This window comes from Mobula birostris, chromosome 2 (assembly GCF_030028105.1).
Source record: "Mobula birostris isolate sMobBir1 chromosome 2, sMobBir1.hap1, whole genome shotgun sequence".
In the NCBI taxonomy this organism is placed as follows: Eukaryota; Metazoa; Chordata; class Chondrichthyes; order Myliobatiformes; family Myliobatidae; genus Mobula; species Mobula birostris.
This window is the reverse complement of record NC_092371.1, coordinates 27,997,795-28,010,069: the sequence shown is the minus strand read 5'-3', so window position 1 is coordinate 28,010,069 and position 12,275 is coordinate 27,997,795.

Here is a 12,275-nt window from a genome sequence, read left to right as displayed (position 1 = left end):
AAAATAACCATTTATTCTTACACCATATCTTGTACGTCAATCAATTCCCAATTCATGTCAGTTTCTAACACCCACTATGTTTTAAATTTTCATTCTACTTTCTAATAAGGTGCTTTATCCGAGGACTTCTGAAAATTTAGATAAGTGACACTCGTTGGTTTTCCCTCACACTGCAGTAGTTATACCCCCACCCTGTAATCTCCCTTTTGACTTTGTCTAGTTTATTGATATTTTCTATCTTAACATGTCTTCATAATCTAACTGCATGTTCATAATTTCCCTTACTAACCTTTGTATTTTTACATATTTGTGAAGCTTTTACAGCTTGCTTTTATATTCCTTACAGCTTACTCTCATGTTCTGTCCTGGCTCTTTGTAACTGAAATGTAATCTGTACCCACTCCTTGAATTTGCTATCTTATCGGGCAACTTTATTCAACACCCCTGATGATGTAACACCCATCGCTGTATATGAAGGGCCTGAAACGTTGTTGAGGATCCTTACCACCCATCCCATATGTTCTTGACCCACTACTATTAAGACAGAGGGCATTTGGACAGGACGGCCAAACTGGGTCACAGCTTCATTGCCCAGGCTACCACTGAGGTCTTGTCACTGGGACAGAGAGCAGTTTGCTGTTTAGCTGTACTGGGCATTACATGAATTTTGAACTTTTTTTTATTAACTTATTTGTGGTAATATTTAGTTTTATGTGCTGTGTGTGATATATGTATTGTAGGTGCACTATGGTCTGGAAGAATGTTGTTTCATTTAGTTGTACAGGCAGATGACAATAAATTTGAACTTGAACTTGTTAACTTTATGGTTGGATTGCTTTCCTTTGTCAGTTTTTTTATTTGCCAGATCTCCGTGCCTTTCAGCAAAGTTCCCAATCGATCTTTACCTATTCACTCCTTTGTTAAAATGTATTTTGCATTAAAATATTTCACTTTCTATCTTAATGGACAATTCTACCCTGTTATGTTTAGCTTTCCCTCAGTGAGTCCACACAAAAATATCTTTATTTAACCTTTTCTTGTTGATAATGAAAATAATAATCCCTCTAGATGGTTCCTGAGTAGAGTGGTAGGGGATTATTCTGGGGTTATGAAATTATGGATATCTTTGTTATGAACTAACTAAAATGAGAACCTGGCTTCAGGAAATAAAACCTGTACACAATTTAACTTCCAACTTTGTGGCTATTGAAACCAATAATTGTGTGTGGGATATTTTGATTCTGCCCTTTGAAACTACACAGGGGAAGACAATAGATGAATAAAAGCAGGATTTCCCAGGAACCAACCACTTCAATTCCAATTCCCATTGCCCTTTCGACATGTTGGTCCGTGGTCTCCTCTACTGCCACAATGAGCCCACTCTCAGGTTCTTCTTACGTCGGGGTAGCTTCCAACCTGATGGTATCAACATCAATTTCTCTAACTTGTGGAAATTTTCCCCCTCTCTCTTCCCTCTTCTTCCATTCCTCACTCTGGCTCTTCTCTTCTCCTCACTTGCCTGTCACCTCCCCTCAGTGCCCCTCCTCCTTCTCCTTCTCCTGCTGAACTTTTGGAATGTTTCAATGAGCTGCAATCATGGTAAGCAGTTGCTTGTTTGGCTGAGGTGGTGTGAGGTTTGAAAGGAGCTTGGGACCTTTGGGAACTTTTCGGTGGTTTGCAATCATAACGATCTATTAGGCACTCGGCAAGGGCAAACGAAAAGAAGCGGGATGTAAGTGGAGCAGCCATTGTTGGAGTGAGCCAGTGTTAGAGTGGTCAGGCTTTGGTCCAACAGGCTTAGGTGATAACAGGCGTGGGCTCGAAGTAAGTTTCTAGTAAGCTTTCTGTCTCTTTCTAATGTGGTGAGTTGTACGTTCTTTGTGTGAGATGAGGCAACTCTGGGTGACCTGGTGTCTCTCTGATTACATCCGCACGAAGTGCATCGAGCTGCAGCTCTTGAGGGACCGTGTTAAGGAACTGGAGCTGCAGCTCAATGACCTTCGGGTCATTCGGGAGAATGTGGAGGTGATAGTCAGGGAGGTAGACACCCCTAAGTTGCAGGAGGCAGGTACTTGGGTGACTGTGTCAGGAGTGGGGAAGGGAATTGGCATCCGGTGTGGAATGCCCCTTTGGCAGTTCCCCTCAATTATAAGTATTGCACTTTGAATACTGTTGGGAAGGGGGAACGATCCAGCAGGTGGAAGCCGTAGGGACTGAGTCTGGCTCTGTGGCTCAGAGGGAAGGAGGGTTGGGAAATAAGAGTCCAGTAGTGATAGGGAATTCCATAATTAGAGCATAATTATTGGCGATTCTGTGGATGTGAAGGAGACTCCCAGATGGTATGTTGTCTCCCAGATGCCAGGGTCAGGGATATCTCAGATCAGGTCCTCAGCATTTAAAAGGGGGAGGGTGAGCAGCTGGTAGGAGTCATACACATTGGAACCAATGATATAGGTAGGAAAAGGGAGTAGGTCCTGAAGAGGGAATATAGGGAGTGAGATAGAAAGCAGAAAAGCAGAACCACTAGGGTAGTAATCTGATGTGCCAAGGACCAGTGAAGGTAAGAATAGATTGATTTGGGAGATGAATTTGTGGCTGAGGAATGGGTGCAGCCAGGGAGCGGGGTTCCACATTTTTGGATCATTGGGACCTCTTCCGGGGAAGGGATGACCTGTACAAAAAGGAAGGGTGACACCTGAACCCAAGAGGACCAATATTCTTGTGGGAATGTTTGCCAGAGCATTTAGGGTGGTTTTGAACTAATTTGGCAGGAGAATGGGGACTGGAATGATAGGGCTAGGATGGAGAGTTGGTATACAAGTAGATGAAATGTGTAGTGAGACTATGAAGAAGAACAGGCAGATGATAGGGCAAAATTTCAAAGGGTGATGAATACAGGACTGGAGGTGTTATATTTGAAGGTATGGAGCATGCAGGATAAGGGTAGATGATCTTGTAGCGCAGTTACGGATTGGCAGGTATGACATTGTAGGAATCACTGAGTTGTGATTGAAAGAAGATTGTATTTGGGTGCCTAACATCAAGGAATACACATTGTCTCGAAAGGACAGGCAGAGGGAGTGGCATGTCTCTGTTAGTAAAAAATTAAATCAAATCCTTAAAAAGGGGTGACATGGGATCAGAAGATGTAGAAACCTTGTGGGTAGAGTTAAGAAACTGAAAGGGTGAAGAGACCCTGTTGGGGGTTATATACAGGCCTCTGAACAGTAGCCAGGATATGCTGTACAAATTACAGTGAGAGATGGAAAAAGCATGTCAAAAAGACAATTTTATGTTAGTCATGGGGATTCCAGTATGTAGGTATGGTAGATTGGCAACATTGGGTTGGTGCTGGATCTTAAAAGAGGGATTTTGTATTCTGCCTATGAGATGGCTTTTTAGAACAGCCAATGGTTGAGCCCAGTAGGGGAAAAGCAATTCTAGATTGGGTGTGGAGTAATGAACCACATTTCATTAGGGAGCTTAAGGTAAAGGAATCCTTAGGAGACAGTTATCAAATATGAAAGCATTCATTCTGCAGTTTGAGGGGAAGAAGCTAAAGCCAAATATATCAGTATAGAGTAGAGTAAGGGGAATTACAGAGGCCTGAGAGAGAAGCTGGCCAAAGTTGATTGGAAGGGGACACTAGCAGGGATGATGGCAGAAGAACATTGGGTGGAGTTTCTGGGGGCAATTTGGAAGGCACAAGATAGATACTGCCCAAAGATGAATCACTGTTACCATCAGGAAGGAGATACAGAAGCCTGAAGGTACACACTCAGCGTTTCAGGAACAACTTCTTCCCCTCTGCCATCCGAATCGTAAATGGACTTTGAAGCGTTAGACACTACCTCACTTTTTTAAATATACAGTATTTCCATTTTTGCACATTTTTTAAGTAATCTATTCAATATATGTAATTGATTTACTTGTTTATTTATTATTATTTTTATTTTATTTATCATTACTTTTTTCTCTCTCGGCTAGATTAAACATTGAACTGCTGCTGCTAAGTTAACAAATTTCACATCACATGCCGGTGACAATAAGCCTGATTCTGATTCTGATGTGTCCTAATGGGAGGATGACGCAACTGTGGCTGACAAGGGAAGTCAAAGACTGCATAAAAGAGAAAAAGAGGGCATATATTAGAGCAAAAAATAGTGGGAAGATAGACAATTGGGAAGCTTTTAAAAACCAACAAAAGGCAACTAAAAAACCATCAGAAGAGAAAAGATGAAATATGAAGGTAAACTACCCAATAAAATAAAAGAGGATACCAAAAGTTTTTTTTCTTGAATATATAAAGAGTAAAAGAGAGGTGAGAGTGGACAGATGGAAAATTACACTGGAGGGGTATCAGTGAGGGACAAAGAATTAACGGAGAAAATTAATATCTTGCACAGTATGCCAGAAATTTGAGTGTCAGGCAGAAGTGAGTGTCGTTACTATTACTAAGGAGAAGGTGCCTTGGAAACTGAAAGGTCTGAAGGTAAAGTCCTGGGCCAGATGGTCTACACCCCAGGTTTTGAAAGGAGTAGCAGTAGAGATTATGGAGGCATTAGTAGTGATATTTCAAGAATTCCTAGATTCTGGAATGGTTCTGGAGGACTGGAAAATTGCAAATATCACTCCACTCTTTAAGAAGGGAGGGAGGTAGAAGATAGGAAATTATAGGCCAGATAGCCTGACTTCAGTCGTTGGGAAAATGTTGGAGTCCATTATTAAGAATGTGGTTTCAGGATACTTGGAAGTACGTGATAAATAGGCCAAAGTCAGCAAAGTTTCCTTAAGGGGAAATCTTGCCTGACAATTTGCTGGAATTCTTTGAAGAAATAACAAGCAGGATAGACAAAGGAAAACTGGTGGATGTTGTTTACTTGGATTTTCAGAAGGCTTTTGTCAAGGTGTCACTTATGAAGCTGCTTAACAAGATAAGTGCCCATGGTATTACAGGAAAGATAGTAGCATGGACAGAAGCAGCGGACACAATGCTGGAGGAACTCAGCAGGCCAGGCAACATCTATGGAAGAGAACATGAAGGGTCTCGGACCAAAACGATGACTGTTTGCTCTTTTCCATAGATGTTGCCTGACCTGCTGAGTTCCTCCAGCATTGTGTATGTGTGTGTGTGTGTGTGTGTGTGTGTGTGTGTGTGTGTGTGTGTGTTGTTTTGGATTTCCAGCATCTGCAGATTTTCTTGAGCACGGATAGAAGATTGGCTGACTGACAGGAGGAAAACATTGGGAATAAAGGGGGCCTTTTCTGATTGGCTGCCAGTGACTTGCGGTGTTCAGCAGGGGTCAGTGTTGGGGCCACTTCTTTTTCACATTATACGTCAATGATTTTGGATGATGGAATTTATGTCTTTTTGACCAAGTTTGCAGATGATATGAAGATAGGTAGAAGGGCATGTAGTGTTGAGGAAGCAGAGAGGCTACAGGAGGACTTAGATTGGAGAATGGGTAAAGAAGTGGCAGATGGAATACAGTGTCGGGAAGTGTATGGTCATGCACTTTGGTAGAAGAAATAAAAACATAGACTATTTTCTAAATGGAGAGAAAATTTAAAAAAATCCTGAGGTGCAAAGGGACTTGTGAGTCTTGGTGTGGGATTCCCTAAGGGTTAACTTGCAAGTTGAGTCAGTGGTGAGGAAGGCAATTGCAATGTTAGCATTTGTTTTGAGAGGACTAGAATTGAAAAGCAAGGATGCCGTGCTAAGGCTTCATAAGGCATTAGTCAGATTGTATTTGGAGTATTGTATCAGTTTTGAGCCCCTTATCTACACAAAGGTGTGATGGCATTGGACAGGGTCCAGAGAAGGTTCACAAGAATGATTCTGGGAATGAAAGGGTTTAATATATAAGGACTGTTTGATGGATCTGGGCCTGTACTTGTTGGATTTTAGAATAATGAAGGTCGGGGGGGTGGGGGAGATCTCATTGAAACCTATTGAATACTAAAAGGCCTAGAGAGAGTGGATGGGGAGATAATATCTTCTAAGTTAGGACCAGAAGGCACTGTTGTAATGTGAGCATTATTAAAAGTAAGTTAATACTAATTAGGATAATGGGGGGGGTTTACTTCCATTCTTTTTCCTTCCGGTGTGTTTTGTATATAGTGTTCCTGCCATGCCTTACGGGTTATGAAAGCCTCTGTATATACATAACGGTTTTGACGTTCAAGATAAAGTTGTTTCTTTGGGCATGAAGTTGTCGAGTGTGTCTTTTTCAAAGTAGAAGTCACCACGTATTTTTGGCAATGAGGTAAACTGGTTTATGGATGTGTTGGCGCGTTTCGAACAGGAGCAGCAGCGCTGATAAGGAGCCTCACGTTCAGATGGCTACGTTTGGGACTATCGTTGAATTTGTAGAGTTAACAGAGGACTGGCCGGAGTATGAGGAAAGGTTGGGACACTTTTTCTGTGCTAATGGAATTACTGAGGAGGTTAAGAAAGAAGTGCTTTATTCTCCTGAGTGTGTATGGGGCAAAGATTTACAAACTAATAAGGAATTTAGCCACACCGCGGAAACCGGGGGACATTCCATATAACAAACTGGTCAAGCTCGTGGGGAATCACTACAATCCGAAACCTTCTGTGATAGTCCAACGGTGTAAGTTTCACAGCCAGGTCAGTCTGTGGTCAATTTCGTGGCTGAGCTTCGGCAGCTGTCGGAGCATTGTGATTTCGGACCGGTGTTGGATGACATGCTCCGTGATCGATTGGTATGCGGCATTAATAATGACGACATACAATGCCGCCTGTCAGGGGAAACCCCACCACTGACTTTCAAGAAAGCCCAAGGCATGGAGATGGCTGCTAATAATGTCAAGGATATCCAGAAAGGACATGGGGGGGTCGCAGTCAGCGGCAGTGCACCAAGTCAGGAGGGAGACTGGTAAACAGGCAAAGTGGGTGGAATGTTTCCGGTGTGGAGGGACGCACTATGCAAATGATTGCAAACTCAAAGACACTGTCTGCCGTGCTTGTAGCAAAAAGGGGCATTTAGCTAAAAAGTGCAGAAGATCAAAGGGTAAGGTTAAGCCTGGGCAGGGGAAAGCTCAGCAGGCTCAGGCAGCCACACACCATCTAGAAGAAGCAGATGAAGAGGCAGCGTGTGTCTACAACATGTTTGGAGTGGAAACAGATGAGGAACCACCTGAACCATATTATGCCACAGTCACTGTCAGGAGAAAGGGCATTAAGTTTGAGATTGATTCAGGGGCTACTGCATTGGTCATTAGTGAGGAGACCTACAGGAGGACATGGGGGTCCAACCTGCCTCCCATTAGACCATCAAAGCTCAAACTTAGGACCTATGTGGGGCAGCCCATACCTCATTTAGGGGTGTTATATGTGGGCATTTCAGCCGGGGGTCAGAAGGCTGAAGCCAGGCTAGTGATAGCTAAGGGCAGGGGGCCCAGTCTTTTGGGTCGCGATTGGCTTCACAAAATCCTGCTAAACTGACATGAAGTTAAGTATGCACACACGACGGAGGACATTCTGCAGCCGGTACAGTGATGTTTTCAGGGATGAGCTGGGAGCACTGAAGGGCGTGACAGTGAAACTCCATGTCGACCCTGAGGCCTCACCACGTTTTTTTAAGCCCAGGTTAGTGCCCTATGCCATGAAAAGCAAAGTCGAGGAGGAGCTGGAACGTTCACAGAGGCTGGGCATTATTGAGCCTGTCCAGTTTTCAAGGTGGGCGGCTCCCATTGTTCCAGTTTTGAAGGCAGACAAAACAATGAGGATATGTGGGGATTATGAGCTGACGGTGAATCAGGTCTCTAGGCAGGAGAAGTACCCATTGCCACGGGTGGATGACCTGTTTGCGACCCTGTAAGGGGGTAAGCTGTTCATAAAGCTGGACATGAGCCACGCCTACCAACAGCTGCTGCTCGACGAGGATTCCAAGGAGTACGTAACAATTAATATGCACAAGGGATTATTCAAGTACAATCACCTGGTGTTTGGAGTGGCGTCCAGCCCTGCCATTTTCCAAAGGACAATGGACACTTTGCTGCAGGGGATTCCGCATGTAGCAGTGTACCTTGATGATATTTTGATCACGGGGGCTACAGAGGTGGAGCATCTGGCTAATTTACAACGGGTGCTGAAGAGGCTCTCAGACGCAGGACTGCGGTTGAAATGTGAAAAATGTGTGTTCCTGGCATCGAGTGTGACTTACCTGGGACATAAGATCACAGACGAGGGGCTTTGCCCTGTGGAGGATAAAGTGAGGGCTATTAAGGAAGCCCCAAGCCCCAAGACTGTCACGGAACTCAGATCATTTTTGGGCACGGTGAATTATTATGGCAAGCTTCTTCCCGACCTCTCAAGGTTTTGACCCCACTGTATAAGCTGCTTCACAGTGACACTAAGTGGCAGTGGGGTGAAGAGCAGGAGAAAGCTTTCAAGGAAGTGAAAGAACTCCTCTACTCAATGAAGCTGCTTGTTCACTATGACCCAGACAAGGAGATCACCCTTGCATGCCATGCCTCGCCCTATGGAGTCGGGGCAGTTCTCTCACATGTAATGGAGGACCGTTCAGAGAAGCCTACTGGATTTGCTTCACGTACCCTGATAGCTGCTGAGAAGGGATATTCACAGCTAGACATAGAAGGTCTGGCCATTGTTTTTGCGGTCAAACGCTTTCACCAGTACCTTTATGGCCGCGTATTTACAATTTATACGGACCATAAACCACTGATGAGCCTGTTCAGTGAGACTAGATGCATCCCACCGCTAGCTTCAGCCAGGATACAGCATTGGGCTCTTACATTGTCAGCCTACCAGTACACTATAGTGTACAGAGCGGGTGAGGATAATGCAAACACCGATGCACTGAGTCGGCTACCTTTGCCTGAGATACCTGTTACTACAAATGTGCCTCCAGAGACTGTGTTTTCATTGGAGAGGCTGTCAGAGTCACCTGTAAAGGTGACTCAGATCAAGCAGTGGACAGAGAGGGACCCAGCCCTGTCCCAAGTCAAGACTTATCTTTTACAAGGTTGGCCCAGAGTCATGGAAGGAGAGGAACTGAGGCCTTATGCCAAAGGCAAGACAGAACTCAGTCAGCAGGATGGCTGCATTTTCTGGGGGGCGAGGGTCATCGTGCCTCCCCCTGGCCGTTCACAGATTGTGGAGGAAATTCATGAGACTCACCCAAGGGTGTCTCGAATGAAAAGCCTTGCAAGATCCTATGTTTGGTGGCCAAGAATGGATCAGGATCTGAAGAACAAGGTAAAATCATGCACTCAATATCAGACTAATCAGAATATGTCACTACCAGCTCCTTTGCACCCATGGGAGTGGCCAGACCACCCCTGGCCTAGGCTACATTTGGACTTTGCTGGCTCTTTCATGGGGCAGATGTTTCTTGTAATAGTAGATACGCATTCTAAATGGATCGAAGCTCACATCATGAGCAACATCACAGCCCCCTCAACCACAGACAAACTCAGGCAAATGTTTGCAGTCCACGGGTTGCCTGACACTCCGGTCACTGATAATGGCCCGACGTTCACCAGTGAGCTGTTCAGTGAGTTCATACAGCAGAATGGCATTCATCACATTCGGACGGCCCCTTTCCACCCAGCCTCAAGTGGTTTTGCTGAGCAGGCTGCTCAGACAGTGAAGGAAGGCCTGAAGCAGATGACAGGGAACTCTCTTAGCATTTGGCTTTCGCGTTTCCTGTTTAAATACCGCCTCACACCACAGACTATGACTGCCTGCACTCCAGCAGAGATGCTGATGGGGCGTAGGCCCAAGTCAAGATTGGACCTGCTGCGCCCGGACATGAAGGCAAAAGTGGAGAGAAAGCAGGAAAAGCAGAAGGAGGGACATGATCAACATGTGCGAGAGAGACAGTTAAAACCAGATGACAATGTCTATGTGAGAAACAATCAGCAATGGCTGCCTGGGGTTATTCTTAAGCAGAGTGGTCCCGTCTCCTATGTTGTTAAGCTGGCTGATGGGCGGGTTTTCTGCGGACATCAGGACCATGTGCACCCGCGTCATGATACCGGCTCAGAGGCAGACAGTTCCATGGAGTTTCCATTTGTGAGACAGACTACGGTGGAAGCAGGTCCACCAGTGACTTTGCCAGAGGGCGAGACGCTGGCAGAGGGGTTGGAGTCCCCTGAGGAGGATGGACATTCTCACGCAGACACACAGACCCCTCTCATGCCCCCAAAACCAGATCCACCCAAAACACCCTCACCAGCGGTGCCTGCTGGGTTACCAGGGTAGTGCGCAGATCACAGCGCACTCGTAAACCTCCTGACAGACTGAATCTTTGATGGGACAGTTTTCTTCATTGTTGTTAGATTGAATGTTGAATCTGTCACGTTTTCCAGATACTTTGTATTGGTAAACTGTTGCCGAGATACTAGTATAAGTTTTCAGGGGTACGCAAGTTAATAACACTACTGTTTTTATTTCTTAGTTTTTAACATTTGGGAATGCTGGATTTTAAAGGGGGAGAAGTGTTGTAATGTGAGCATTATTAAAAGTAATTTAATACTAATTCGGATAATGGGGGGTTTTATTTCCTTTCTTTTTTACTTCCAGTGGGCTTTGTATATAGTGTCCCTGCCATGTCGTATAGGTTGTGAAAGCTTCTGTATATACATGTCGGTTTTGACGTTCGAGATAAAGTCGTTTCTTTGGGCATGAAGTTGTCGAGTGTGGCTTTTTCAAGGTAGAATTTACCACAGGCACAGCCTCAGAGAGCGAATCCATTTAGAACAGCGATGAGGAGGAATTTCTTTAGCTAGTCTGTAGTGAATCTGTGGAATTCATTGCCACAGACTTCTGTGGAGACCAATTCATGGGGTATATTTAATTCAGAGGCTGATTGGCTCCTGATTAGCCAGGGCATTAAAGGTTATGAGGAGAATGGGCTTGAGAGGAGTAATAAATAAGCCATGATGGAATGGCAGAGCTGAATGGCCTAATTCTTATGGTCTTATACAGTTCTCCCATGGTTTCTATCAAATTCCTTCTTCTCAGTCCTTTACCTTTTCTACCTACCAACCCCCAGCTTCACCACCCCCCTTTCCCACCCACATGGTTTCACCTATCACATTCTAGGCTGAACTTCCCTTCCCCCCACCTTCTTATTCTGGCTTTGTCCCTCTTTCCTTTCAGTCCCGATGAAGGACCTCGGCCTGAAACGTCAGCTGGTTATTCATGTCCACTGATGCTGCCTGACCTGTGGAGTTCCTTCAGCATCTTGTGTGTGTGTTGTCCTGGATTTCCAGCATCTGCGGATGCCCACAGGTAGCTGGAGTTATCCTGCTCTTTGGGCGTATCCCTGCCACCTGATGCAGAGTGCAGGACAGATCTGTTTGGTCACTTAATCTTCTGGTTAGCTACATATCCATGGTGCCATCCTCAACACTGTAACAAAGGAGCTGTACTGTACCTTGGGTCTCGTACTTTGTATCCAGAGGCTTCCGGAATAGACACCAGTATTGAATATTCAAAGCGTTTCTGCTGGCTGGGAAGTGCTAGCATATGTAAATATGTAAAAACCAGATATTGAAGTTAAATGGGTGATTATAGCAACTAAAACTGGAATTAATCATTTATTGTTAGCTTTGTGTTGAAGTATTATAGGACATATGTCAAGAGAGTATTATGTTGGCGGGTGGCCTAGTGGTTAAGGCATCAGTCTAGTGATCTGAAGGTCGCTAGTTCGAGCCTCAGCTGAGGCAGCGTGTTGTGTCCTTGAGCAAGGTACTTAACCACACATTGCTCTGCGACGACACCGGTGCCAAGCTGTATCGGCTCTAGTGCCCTTCCTCTGGACAACATCGGAGAGGTGAGACTTGCAGCAGGGGAAACTGCTGGTCTTACATACAACCTTGCCCAGGCCTGCACCCTGGAAACCTTCCAAGGTGCAAATCCATGGTCTCACGAGACTAACGGATGCCTGTATATGCCAAGAGACAAAGATTCTGTTGGAATCTCTCTCCTAAAGATTTGCAGTGTGAATAAAACCTTTTGTTTTTCCCTGTTACAGTTTCCACGTAGCGCAGTCTTAGTATGTAACAACAGGTACAAGGGGAGGGGAGGGTTATGCAAACTAGAGAGGAAGAAGGGAGAGGAGGAATGGGAGTGGGCATGGAGAGGTGAGGATTGAGGGAAAGAGGAAAGTAGAGGGGAGAAGAGTCATAGAGAGATAGGGATGGTAGGGAAAGGGGAAGGAAGGAAGGGGAGAATAGAGTGAAAAGATAAAATTAAAGCAATGAAAGGTGTGGGTGGTGGT